The sequence below is a fragment of the Perognathus longimembris genome, chromosome 8, assembly GCF_023159225.1.
Source record: "Perognathus longimembris pacificus isolate PPM17 chromosome 8, ASM2315922v1, whole genome shotgun sequence".
Classification (NCBI taxonomy): domain Eukaryota; kingdom Metazoa; phylum Chordata; class Mammalia; order Rodentia; family Heteromyidae; genus Perognathus; species Perognathus longimembris.
Window position 1 is genome coordinate 6,506,684 of NC_063168.1, and position 14,463 is coordinate 6,521,146.

Sequence of the window (14,463 nt, forward strand, 5' to 3'; positions counted from 1 at the left end):
AGCCACAGCGCCACTTCTGGCCATTTTCTATATATGTGGCACTGGGGAATTGAACCCAGGGCTTCATGTATAAAAGGCAAGCACTCTTGCCACTAGGCCATATTCCCAACCCTCAGTATACATTCTTACTCACACTTCTGGGAGGCAAGTGTGAAAACAAATACAAAGGTACCTCTTACATTATGTTGAACATGCTTCAATGAGATGAAAGTTCATTGTAAACTAATGTTTTGTGGAGATGTGGCTTTGAGTAGTGATATCAGTCTAGCTCAAAGGATTTCTGAGAGCTGTTGCCTATAATAATATGTTTACATGTATGAGGGCAAATCTCTAAGACTGGTTTATTTTTAAGTGATCTTTCAACTGTGAATTTATCTTCCAATTTCTCCCAATTTTATTTTGGAAGACTAATGTTAAAAAAGTCTGAGCAAATAACACAAAATGATATAAAGTACAAGTGCAGGTACTTACTTTCCCATCCTGAAGAAATAGAAGGCTAAGATTTGTGCTGGAGCAAAGATCTCATTTCAAAGGTAAAGCATTTATGAACATTGATATGGCGATATTTGCAAATTTGAAACTTTGCAAAATAAGGTCACTTGTTTGAATAATATAAATCCTTATTTTCTTTCAAGTGTTTGTTTTGAGAAGATTGCCAACTTCAAATAAAAAACCAGGACAGTCTTAGATCAGACAACTTCAACACAGAAAAATTGATCACTGTGGTGTTTGAAAGTTCATTTTCTGCCTTCAGCCAGAGAACAAGTGATTCTATGTAATCAAATATATACAAACATTTAGCACCAGGATGTTGCACTACTTCCAGAACTATTGGTGGTGTATGCTTTAAGGTAATAGTAACCAATGCCAGCAGCTCGTGAGTGTAAACACAGTTACTCCGGAAGCTGAGATGTGAAGATTCTGGTTTGAATCAGCCGGGCAAACAAACCTAAGAGACTCTTATCTCCAATGAACCAGCAAAAAGCTGGAAGTGGAGGTGGCCAAGTAAGAGCACAGGGCTCTAAGTTCAAGCCCCAATACTGTCCTAGCAACATCAGCAAGAACTTTCATGCTGTTGGAGTGATGGATTGATTTTAGAGACTATTCCGCGCTGCTGTAACAAAATAGTTTTTGTGAAAATTTGATCACTAATAAAATAAAGTCCAGACCACAAAATTATTAGATTTTTCTATGGTCTGGCATATTTGCAGACCTCTGTAGTGACCTAAATTTGAAGAAGGCTAGAGACTCTGATAGCTTAGAATGTTCTCCATTAAACTTAAGAAAATCCATTAATTAGCTCTGGGTGTTAAATGAGGTTTTAAGCCTGAGAGACAAAGGGAATGTGGGATTTGTAGTGACCTGAAAATGAGCATTAAGGATGTAAAGCTCAGAGTGACTGTTAATGTGGGCTGCCTTGCAACTAGGAGCCCAAAGACAGTTGAGGCAGGTAGCCCAGTAAGAACAGAGCGTGAGACATGCCCAGTTGCTACAGAGAGGTCTTGTTTTCTCTGTCATCTTCAGCAATGTGATATTGAGTTCCTCCATTGTGTCGGTTCTCAGAATAGATTTTGAAAGCAGCACAGCAGTTATTTAATGTTAACATAAAACATATGGCATATTCAGGTCAATTTTGTTTTAACTAAATGCAAACTCATTATGGCTCATCACCAAAATAGAAAAGTTATGTCTTTTCAATAGGGTTCTCACTCATAGCAAGGACTAACGTTTTAGTACATTTACTAATTTTCTAACTTAATAAGTTCAATATTTTTTAGTAAAAGTATACAAATAATGAAAAGATGGACTTGAGAGAGAACTTACTTAATTTTCAATTCCAGTTATCCCAGAGGCAGTGAATTGTCACCATTGGAGAAAGGCTTGTTTGGGATTACAAAACTTATTTGCTGGAACAGGATAAAAAAAATTCAATTTCCATCAGGATTTGCGTCCTCTACATAATGATATTATGACTCTTATTATATCTCCACAAAGACATAGATGAACATTTTATATATAACATACCATAGCTCTTAATATAACTGTACAATGGCACAGGAGAGCTTTGAAATTCATTTACTTAGCAAGCATATTCCAGACCTGCTAATGTTTCACTACGTATTTGCATTCCATTTATGGAGAGCTGAGTAAGGTGTGTCTCATCTGCATGGTTAGGTTCAGCAGTTGTATTTGCTGGGTGGCCTAAAGTTAACTTGGCCTCTTTTACCCCCAGGTTTATAAGGGGAGCAGCGTTTGCTCATCTTTTTTTCGCCTCTCCTTCCCCAACCCTGCCTCTTGGGAGGCAAATGGTCATTTTTATTTTTTACTACATAAAATAATCTTCATTCCCTTAAATTTTCCACCACTCTGATCCTTACCAGCACCCTCCCTTCTGATAAGAATTAGTAAATCGGACTCAACCAGTGACAGCACTTGGAAGGAATTGGGGCGGGGGGGGGGCAGGAGGGAAGCAATTCTGTACTGATCTCCTTGAAAGAACTCTTCTCACAAAGGTCAATTAACAATATTTAGTATATTCTGATCTGGAAATGGATGATCATTTCAAGAGCCTATTAGTGACAGTTGAACGAAGGCAACCCTCAGTGCCTTGTTGAAGGAGGTACAAAGAGTATCTATCACAAAAGACTAACTCGTTATGTCATAGGAAATACAGCTAACAAGATATTCTTAAAAGCCTTGCTACTGCAAAGAGCTCTTACAGAAATTATGCTAAAACAATAACTGCTTCTTGCCTCTTCAGAAACATGTAGCTGAAGTAGGATAGGAGTGTCACTGCTAAGCCATGCTCCACTCCTTCCACGTTCTTGTTGTTTCAAGACAGAGAGACTTGTGTTTGCCTGGCCCAGTGCTCGTACTGTTATACACCTATCATATCCAGAATGATAGGCACACGCCACTATTCCTAGATTCTTCTGTCAAGATGGAATCTCAAGAACTTAAGAACTTAAAAAAGGAAAGAAAAATATAACCTAAACCTATCATTATACTCTAGATTTCAACTTCCTACTCAGCTGAAAAAAATGTACTCCCAGAGGTTCACTCACAGGGCTTTGGGAGGAAAAAAAAAATCCTATCTTCATCGGTCCATCAAAGCATTAGGTATGGAAATTGTTAATCTCTTCTTTAATACAGTGTCTTCCAGTGTAGTAAATGATGTGTTGATGGATCATATTTTTCTATCCAAATTTTTTCAAAAGTTCATTTATTTTTATCTGGGAAAAATATTATTTTTTCAGGCCTTAATACATTTTTAAACAAATTATCTTATATGTGCTTACTAAACTTTAGTATAAGCAGCCACAGTTGGTTTTGATTTTTTTTTTTTGAAAGGCAGTACTTTCCCATTTCTTAAATGGGGAGTTAACGGTTGGATATAAATTTCTGATGGCAGGAAAATGAATATTTCTTTACAAAGATTTATACAATGGTAGCTAGGAGACCAAGATCTAGAAGATCATAATTCAAAATCAGCCTTGGAAAAAAATGTACATGAGACCCTGGGCTAGAGGTGTGGTTCATATGGTAAAGTGCCAGCCAAATAGCCCTTGATGATAGAGGCAAGAGGGAGGTTCCGTAGAGATTGATTAAAGAGATAATGATTCTGCATTAGAAGCACTACAAAATGAATAATCTAACTGCTCTGGCCAGGAATTAGGCTACGCAGAAGCGAGTGAGAAAAATGAGCCTCATTTACGTTGCTGTTCTTGGACTACAAATTGTGTGTGTGTGTGTGTGTGTGTGTGTGCGCGCGTGTGTATCACAATATGTTGAAAACCGATTAACACAGTGCAATATTCCGTGGTAACTTTAAAAAACCCATTTTGACAGTCAGGAAGAAAAGACTGGATCCACCCTCTTGAACACAAACACTAGGGGTATTTTCAGTATATTATGGGCAATAAATGGAAAAAGATCTTAACACAATAGATGCCAGGAACCCCAAATACCTATTTTCTAAGGGAGCAGGGTGAAGCTTAAGAGGAGGGGCAGAAGAATGGAAAGAAGGAAGATACTCAATGTACATATGTGAAAGTGGAGCCTTGTAACATGAGAGGATGGGGAGGGGATGAGAGAGGGGAGGGGGAGGGATGGCATCACATGGATGATTATGTGTTGTTTTTGTAAATTGGAGTGTCAAAACCACTTTGTGCAACTACCTAAGGTTATAAAAATAAAGTTAATTAAGAAATTATAGTAGAAGCAATTTAAAGATGGAGTCCACAAAGCTGGAACTAATAAAAGGAGAACAGAGAAGAATAAACAACCAAGGAAAGCTCCAGAAATATAATGGTGTCTCATCATCCCCACCCAAGACAATGTCGGTATTCAGAGTGATGATCACATTAGCAAATCCAAAGTATTGGAATGTGGAATCTGAAAAATAGAACAAGTATGAAACCAAATTTGTATTCTCTCTGTTAATAATGGTAATCATGTAAGTATACATATGGTTGTTTGTAAACATTGTTATCTGCTGCTTACAATTGTAAGTATCATTATGACCTACTATTAAAAATGCTACCAATGTTAATAACCCCCCCCCCGAGATGTACAGTTGGTTTACAGCATATTGTCTTGTAAGTATTGTTGTTGCATTGGTTCACCTTTTACCCTTTGTCTCTCCGTTTAGATGTCCCTCTTCCCTTCACTAGTTCTGACAAACATACATACAATACCCAGGGTACCAAATTCAGTTACAGTGACATTGGGGGTGAAACCTTAGGGAAGAACAGAAAAGAAAAAAAGCATAATTTCACATAGTATGTTGAAAATAACAACCATAATGATAAACCACTTATTTCCATAGCTTGGAGTTCACGTGCTGTGTGTGTGTGTGTGTGTGTGTGTGTGTGTGTGTGTGCAAGAGCACACACCTGCATATGTTTAAACAAAGTTTAAGGGTTGAGGATATGGCCTAGTGGCAAGAGTGCTTGCCTTGTATACATGAGGCCCTGGGTTCAATTCCTCAGCACCACATATACAGAAAATGGCCAGAAGTGGTGCTGTGGCTCAAGTGGCAGAGTCCTAGCCTTGAGCAAAAAGAAGCCAGAGACAGTGCTCAGGCCCTGAGTCCAAGCCCCACAACTGGACAACAACAACAAAGTTTAAAAACTTGATATTCTACCAAGGACAGAAAATATCTACCTTAGTGGCTGAAAAAAAAAAATCACACTGAAAAAAAAGTGAGTTGAGACAGACACACAGTATTCTGGGCTGAAAATTCAGGTTGTGTTTGTGCATTGCTTTCATTTCTACTAGGATTCTTTCTAACAGGTCTAGGATTCATTTTCTCTGGTTATGAATGGACAGAATGACAGAGATGGACCGCTTGAGATGACAGCCTGACAGTCTTTAAGTCACGGAGGAACTCTTTCTTAGCAAGCCTAAAGATTAAACAGATTAATTAATCAATGCCTTAGCCCATCCACTCCTGGGAGATTACAACAGAGTCCCATCAACCTCAGTGAGGTCAAGGAACATTCTTTCCTGTCAAGTGGCAAGTCTCCTATTGCATAGTTGAGAGTCTTGGTCCTCAATGGGAAATCCCTCTACTTAATGGAGACATATGTTACTCCACATAGTTTTATAGCTTTTCACCAGGATCCAAGAGATCAAGTCTCATTAACCAATAAGGCATTGATATAGATAGATGGATTCCAGATAGATAGATAGATAGATAGATAGATAGATAGATAGATAGATAGATTATGTATGTATATGGTTGTATGTATTGTCCATTCTAGAACTGGTTTCTTTTCACCATCAGTTATTTTATTATTTAACAGAGAATTTTTATTCAGCTCATGTAAATATTTACATAAAAAAAGACAGTATCCAAGATGCAAGGTGTCTCTAGTTTCCTAGAAATCTTTGTTCTGTTACCATACAGGCTATGTGAATGTAAATTTTTTAAAGACATTTAAAAAGTTTTCAAGCCGGGCATTGCTGGATCACACCTGTAATCCCAGCAACTCAGGAGGATGAGATCTGAGGATCACGATTCAAAGACAATCCTGGCAGGAAAGTCCATGAAAATCTTAGCTCCAATAAACGACTCAGAAGAAACCAGAAGTGGAGCTGTGGCTCAAGTGGTAGAGCACTAGCTTTGAGCAAAAGAAGCTCAGAGGGTATCATCCAGGCCCAAAGGTCAAGCATCAGGACCAAAAGAAAAAGCTTTCAAGTCAGTTCCCTTTCTTCTCTCATTTGTTTCTCCAAACCAATAAAATGCTCAGATTTTGAAGTTGATAATGTTGCTTGAAATATTGGTATATGTTCAGTGACTAGAGAAGCCTAAATGCAGATATCCCCCACTCCCAGCCAATATTACTCTGCAAACTAAAAGTATGTGAAAACAGCACAGAAGTTACAAAGCAGATATTAGATTTTTATTCAAAAACGAATCCCAAATGATGCATATCTGAGTGAATAGGAGATAGGAATGCCTTTTAATTAAACAATCCATTGTTTCAATTAAACAAATGTAATTTTGTTCCATTGCCATCCTTTAAAAATAGGCAACTTTTGTCTTCCCCCTTCTGCTATTTCCTGTTACTTCTCTGATGACATTTCACAAGCAAACAGAGAGGCATCCTACAAATGTTCATTATTCCATTATGATACATCATTGGTATCTGATCTTTGGCTCACTAAATGACAAGGCTTGTCATCTTTGACTTGGTACTATTTAACATTGCAGTCCTGTCCCCAGTAGTTCTAGCACATATTATTCACGAGGCATTTGTGAGAGCAGTAAGCATGACAGAATGGGAACTAGTTCAGTAGGAAAAAGCAAATTGATTTCATATCAAGAGGAGATAGTATTTCTAGATGACAACTATTTGTTTCAGGGGGGTCAATATAAACCATCCTTTAAAAACTTTTTATTCTATGGCAATGTATGTTTCTTAATTTCAAAATATAGACAAGTAATCTGAATTTATTTTTTTAAAAATTGAAGAGAAAAGATGGGTTGGGAGGGATGGGAGAAAATGATGATAGTGGTGACATTGATTAAGATGCATTGAACGTGTAAACTGATTTGTTGATTGGAAACGCCTTTAGAAAAGTTCTAAAAGATAACACAACGATAAACGCAAAAATAAAATAAGACATTTAAATATTTTGCTTTCACTTTGGCGCTACTGATGTCTTCAATGAAGTGATGTCTGTATACTGTGTCATTTATTTGTTGTTTAGCCATGACAAGAACATTCCAAAACATGGCTCTAAAAAACTTTTTTCTTAAACAAAAATTCTGTAGAAATTCATATATCAGCTCTACCCAGTACAGTAAGTCCTGCAAAATCCAAAGGAGCAGAACTCTGTCTCCCCTGGAGAATTCGACATATTGCAAGACAATATTGGAAACATATATAAAATAATTTACGAACACGTGTATGGTAAACTATTAGTAATGCAGATTATTCAAAAGAGCACTGATTGTAAAAAAAAAAAAGAGTATTGAACATCTAGCTGTAAAATGGCGGGGAAACATTGCTTTGTTCTGGGAATAGTCAGGGTAAGGTGTGTCCCTTTTCCAGCCTTAATGTTATCTTAGAAGGAAGCACACATACAGGGTTGATGAAGTCAGATGGGTGAGGGAGAAGCAAGTTGGGATCTGGGTAGGGTTTTATGAGACAGTCTAGCAGAGTGACAAGGCTGGAAGTAAGCTTAAACTGTCCTTGACACTAGTTAGGATGAAGACATCTCCCCTATGCCTCTTTCTTTTCACTTAAGCAGTTTCTTCTGGAAACGGGGCATCCATGAGAGTTTTTGCCTTCAGCTCCTGTTTGCTCCATAGAGTGGCAAAATGGTGCGCTTGATTCAGGCAACATCTAGAGTCTTGTTTTTCTCCTCCTCTGGACAACTGAGAGAAGCTACATGATGACCTGCTGTAGGCTTTGAGATGGGTCATTGCTGCTTGAAATATTGCTTTATGTTAGCAAAGTGGACTCATCCTCAGTGCAGGAAACAGTGTGACTGTGAGATAAATTCAATTGTGCTCTGTGATTGTACAGTGATGAGAGTACTGAGGCACCTCAGAGTTTCAGCTCCTTCTGTAATGAGCAAACTCTTCTCCATACCTCAGAGGCCTCCATTCCCCTATGGGAAGTTGGAGATCATGCTGGAGCACCCAAAATCACTTTCAGGAATTAATTTCCTATTGTTTTACATTGGTTTCAAAACTAGAATTATTCTTTTTATAGGTGGCAAAGGAGTTTTATTTACAACCCCAAGCCCAAACAGCCTCCACCTTCGAATACTGGGTTGTGACTACCTTTTCTTGAGCTAACTACCCAGAACCCAGAACCCAGAACCAAGAGCAGCCTGGACATCCAAACCTCCGAACTTCCAAGGGAGGGCATTTCTTTCTATTCCTCCTTTCTTTCTGTTCCTCCTCCTTGTAGGCCTCACCTCTCTGCAGGCCTCTAGGCCTTCTAGATCAGGCCTCTCTACAGGCCTCAAGCCCTCTCTACAGGCCCCAGGCCCTCTGCAGACCTCGAAGGCCTCTCTCTCTCTGTATCTCTCTCTCTCTCTCTCTCTCTCTCTCTCTCTCTCTCTCCTCTCAAAACTAGAAATTTTGATATGGCAAAAAATACATTTGCCTGGCACAATATGCCTATTGATTTGATACAATCCTTTTCCTGTATCTCCCAGTGTCAGAGCAGTACTAGATGTTCGAAGCGTGAGAGCACTTAGCACCTTTAGCCAGAACTTCTCATGGCCCCTCAAGGTACTCAGGCATGTGTGGATGATTGGATGTATCAGGTAAGACACTGCACTCTCTAAGAAGAAGAGGAAGCTGAGTATTTGGATTTGAATTGCGAGAAGACACAAGGGCTTGAGACAGGAATTGAAATTTTCAGGAAAAAAAATATTGGAGCCTGCCCTTAAATACTTCCTCAGTAATTCCTTCGTTGGGAAATGAAAAGTTAAATAACTGGCTATATTCACCTCGTGAACAGTGGTAATACTTAGAAAGCCAGGTTTCTCATCTCCTGATCTAGCCCTCAGACAGCACTTCCACTTAATTAGTCGAATTGATTGAAAACTTAATTACACATAATCCCGTACAAAAGGGAGTTACTATAATCACACATGCAAAGCTTTAGGGATGTCAAGGAGAGGAGGGCCAAGTTGATAGCCTAAAGACGGTGATAACTGATTTTCCCCTAGCTCTGTTCTCTTCATGGTAAAGCCTTCATAAAGGAACCCTGGGATTTGGGGTGCACCATCTGGTAGATTCGTATTTACAACTTGAAATAGGGCTTCCAGTAGAAGTGAGGGACTGTCCCTAAAATTCTGGAAGTACACTTTCTCCTTAATTCAGAATTAGGCACGTGGAGACAGACCCTAGCCTGGAAATCCCTGGGGGGAAAGAACTCTCTCAGTGTCATCAGGAAGTGTTCAGACAATCTCCACACAGCAGATGGATGGTGCATTCATACTCTCAGTGGGGTTCCTGATGGAATGATTTGGGAGACCGTATGCAATATCTTGAAATGCAGAAGAATTACCTTAGGAAAGCAAGTGTGGTCACAGGATTGACATATCAATTCCACTCACCAAAAGGGAAATAAGAAATAGAAAGGAATATAAGAACATGTAGTACTGCCTTATCTCTCCCTTGTTTTTCCTCACAAAAACAATTAAGTAAACCAAGAAGCAATCAAAACTCCACAGTCTAAAGGAAGAAGTAAAATAAATCTGTACCTTTCTATGTTCATATTCACTATTTATTTGGTATCAAGAAAGTTTCTAAATGATATTTTTATTTCAGATTATTAGTCACTTTTCTTTCAAGGTGTCCGCATATCTAAAACCTTATCAAATACTCTCCATACCCGGCAGTTCTATTTACAGAACTAAAAATTAACCAATTGTAAAGTTGGGTCAACATAATGATTTGATGTTTTGTTGGGAAATATATTTCTAACCAAAAGCACATACAAGCACACTTACATACATTAGAATAGGACACAGCTGGCCCAAATCATTTCTTTTTTATCTGCCATATTTAGTAAAATGTATTTCTTAAAGCTTAAGATCTTAACTAAGACAAAATTGATCTTGAAAAGATTGTATATCAATTGCATAAAAGGGTTTACTGTTTTACGTCCTAGATGTGTATGTGTATATATACGCGTCAGTCATATTGGCCCTCTATTCTACTTTCCCCACATCCCCTTTACTTTTCCATTTCTAGTGAGTTTCCTTATGACATCTCCATGCACAGACACGATGTATTTTAATAGCAAAGGTGAATGGAAAGGGTGGAGGGTGACCATAGTTATACTGTATATGCCTATATGAAAATAGAACAAAGAGCCCAGTACTTGTGGCTCACATCTGTTATCCTGGCTACTTGGGCAGCTGAGATCTGAGGATTTCCATTCAAGTCAGCCTGAGAAATAACATTTGTGAAAGCCTTGTCTCCAATTAATCTGGAAAAAAATTAAAAAAAAACAAAAAACCAAAATGCGGGTGTTTCTGGAAAGGTAGACTGATATTCCTAAGAGAAAATGCCAATTGAGAAGATAAAGTCCCAGTACTGGCACAAAAGAAAGAAAGGAAGGGAGGAGGGAAGGAAGGAAGGAAGGAAGGAAGGAAGGAAGGAAGGAAGGAAGGAAGGAAGGAAGAAAGAAAGAAAGGAAGGGGAAGGGAAGGGAAGGAAGGAAGGAAGGAAGGAAGGAAGGAAGGAAGGAAGGAAGGAAGGGGAAGGGAAGGGAAGGAAGGAAGGAAGGAAGGAAGGAAGGAAGGAAGGAAGGGAAGGAAGGAAGAAAGGAAAGGAAAGGAGGGAGGGAGGGAGGGAGGAAGGAAGGAAGGAAGGAAATCTAATTAGAAAATCTATTGAAATCAATTGATAAAATTCTTTCTGACAGGGATAGAGGTATGCAGGAGAGTGACAAAGGAGCTGAATTTGATCAGTGGGCATTGTATGCATTGCCTACGTGAAACTATCACAATCAATCCTCTTATATAATAATTATAAGATAATTAAAATTATTAAAATCAGCTAAAATAGTGGGTATTATTAGCTTGTTTCATTCTAAAGAGAAATCATTAGCAGTTATAATTTCCCTCAAGTTAAATAAAAATTGATTAATAAATATTTAAGTAAAAAGTAAATATAATATTCAATTCTCCATAATCTACATCTCATCAAATTCACAGCAGAGATAACTGAATATATCAAAGTCTTTTAATTGGATTAGCCACTGATATAATCTCTTGAGTACATTCATTTGTCAGATGAAAGCTTTGTCTGTCAACTCAGAAAAAATAGATTTCTGTGGAAAATGTTAGGTTGGAAGTATCTCAAACCTTGCTTTATTAAAATGGTAGCAATCATTTTAGACAAGAAAGTACAGAAAGCATTTGTAGAGAGGAAAAGGCCAAGTGTTTTTCCCTCTTTGGAATAAGGAAAAGTGGTCTTTCCTGCCCAAGCTGGCTTTGAACTGTGATCCTCAGATCTTAGCCTCCTGAGTAGCTAGGATTACAGGCATGAGCCCCTGGTGCCCAGCTCCTGTTTGTTTTTTGTCGATAAGAGGCCCACAAAGTGTACCTAGGCTTTCTGTTCAGGACTCTTCAGGTTGGAATCAAGGTGTTGAAAAACTTCATCTCACACCAGTAATCTTAGGTACCTAGGAGGCTAAAATTTGAGGATCATAGTTAGAAGCTAGCCCAGCAGGAAAGTTATTTCAATTAACCACCTAAAAGTAGAACTGAAGCTCAAGGTGGTAGAGCAATAGAGCACACATGCACACATACACCCAGAGTTATTTCATTGAGATTGTTTAATAAATCCTTTGTTTTATCATAAACAGTACTTCCTCATTCAAATAGAAATAAACCTTTGAAGAAATATTAAAAGGGAAAGGAATTTCTATTTATTTATAATTATGAGTATATTCATTTATTATTAGGTAAACTGGGTATTTCTTTTTTTAAATTTTTATTGTCAAACTGATGTACAGAGAGGTTACAGTTTCATACATTAGGCATTAAATACATTTCTTGTACTGTTTCTTACCTCTTCCCTCATTCCCCTCTTCCCCTCCCCCATTCCCTTTCCCCCGCAATGAGTTGTTCAGTTCATTTACACCAAACAATTTTGCAAGTATTGATTTTGTAGTCGTTTGTCTTTTTTACCCTGTGTCTCACGATTTTGGTATTACCTTTCAGTTTCCTAGTTCAAATACCAGTATACACAGTTTCCAATGTACTCAGATAAGATACAGAGATAGTGCAGGTACAACCACAGGAAGGGGATACAAGAGGATCATCAATAATAGAAGCTGCAGTTACACATAGCATGTTGAAAGTAGTTACAACAGTGATATAACAATCGTTTTCCATAACATGGAGTTCATTTCACTTATCATCTTATGTGCTCATAAGGGTATAGCTATTGGGCTCTCATGATCCTCTGCTGTGACTTGCCTAAACCTGTGCTAATTATTACCTATGAGGGAAACCAGTGAGTCCATGTTTCTTTGGGTCTGGCTCACTTCACTTAGTATATTTTTTTCCAAGTCCTTCCATTTCCTTATGAATGGGGCAATGTCATTCTTTCTGATAGAGGCATAAAATTCCATTGTGTATATGTACCACATTTTTCTGATCCATTTGTTTACCGAGGGGCATCTGGGTTGGTTCCATATTCTAGCTATGACAAGTTTTGCTGCGATGAACATGGTTGTGCTGGTGGCTTTAGTGTGTTCTTGTTTGTGGTCTTTTGGGTAGATGCCCAAAAGTGGGGCTGCTGGATTATAGGGGAGCTCTATGTTTAGCCTTCTGAGGAATCTCCATACTGCTTACCAGAGTGGCTGAACCAGTTTACATTCCCACCAACAATGAAGTAGGGTTCCCTTTTGGCCACATCCCCTCCAACAATTGTTATTGTTAGTTTTCTTGATAATGGACATTCTTACTGGGGTGAGATGGAATCTCAATGTTGTTTTGATTTGCATTTCTTTTATGGCCAGTGATGTAGAGCACTTTTCATATGTCTCTTGGCCATTCTCATTTCCTTATCAAAGAAGTCTCTTTTTAAGTCTTTAGCTCACTTGTTGAGGGGGCTATTGGTTCTTTGAGGTTTTGTTTTGGAGGAATGTAAAAACTGGGCTATTTCTATAAATACTCATTTTTCTTTTCCAAAAAGACATTCACAGTTACAGGGCAAATGTGCATATTATGTGATTACCATCACATATATATTTCAAAATGCCAGCAAGCATTTATTAGTAAGCATACATGAATGGGATAAGCTTTGTGATTGCCAAAGTGGTCCTCTTTGTATTTTGTTATATTTTTATTTCTGTTTGTGTTTCATAATAGTCATAGGAGTTGAAGAGTCTACACTTGTGAACATCAAAAAAGTTCAAATCATAGTTCTCTGATCACTCTGTTCAAGTGATTTGACTATCAAACACTAGAACTTGTAATTGAAATTACCGTATAATATTTGGGGCATTTCTAGTTCCTATGCATTGCAATTCTTATAACTTGTGGAAAATACTTAATCATTTAACAACATGCACTCAGTCAAAGCATTAACACAATTTATATTCAGCAAACTAGTAGTAAAAGATGACTAATAGTTGTCCCTGATGTCTATAATGATCATTTTTCCTCCTTTGCCTTCTCTCCCATTGCCCTTTCTGACACAAAATCTCAGTGTCCATCTCTGGATGATGCTTGAGTCTCCTGTACAGTACATAAGTGACTAGAGCTGTACTATTCTCAGAGGAGGGGGACAAACAGGACGGAGAGATGTGACATCTATGGTGATGCCGAATAAGAACAAAGAGTAAAGAAATGTGAATTCTGAACTCTGGAGTTACTCATATGACTTCCTATTAATTTCCTTTATTAGCAGTCACTCAATTTCTAGAGTTTTATAAAGCAAACTTTGCCTGCATTTGGTTATATTAATTACTTTTCTCATATCTGTAGAAAAAATTACCTGACAGAAACATCCTAGGAATTAGGAAAGGAATTATTCTAGCTCTGATTTGGGAGACTTCAATCCCATTCATTCTTGATGCCATGTACTTGGGCTGAACATATTGGTGGCAAAAGTGTATAAAGAGGAGAACTATTACCTACTGACAGCCAGAGAAAGGGGCTAGGGGGGGCCTAACCTCCAGGACATGGCTCCAGTGACAGACATACTTGCTTTTGCCAGCTCTTAAGAATACCAAAGTATTAGGAATCCATAAAGAGATGAATCCAATCATATAGTCACAACACCCATGGTCTACCATGTCTTCAAATGCCATCATAGTCGCACTCTGAGATGTGCTATTAGGCATCTAGCCGTCCTGTCAAGTTGACAATCAGGATTAACCTTCATATTGTTCAATTACACAGACACACACATTTGAACACTCTCTGATTCCCAAACACAAGCCTGAACATAAGAGCAGAGGCACTTTA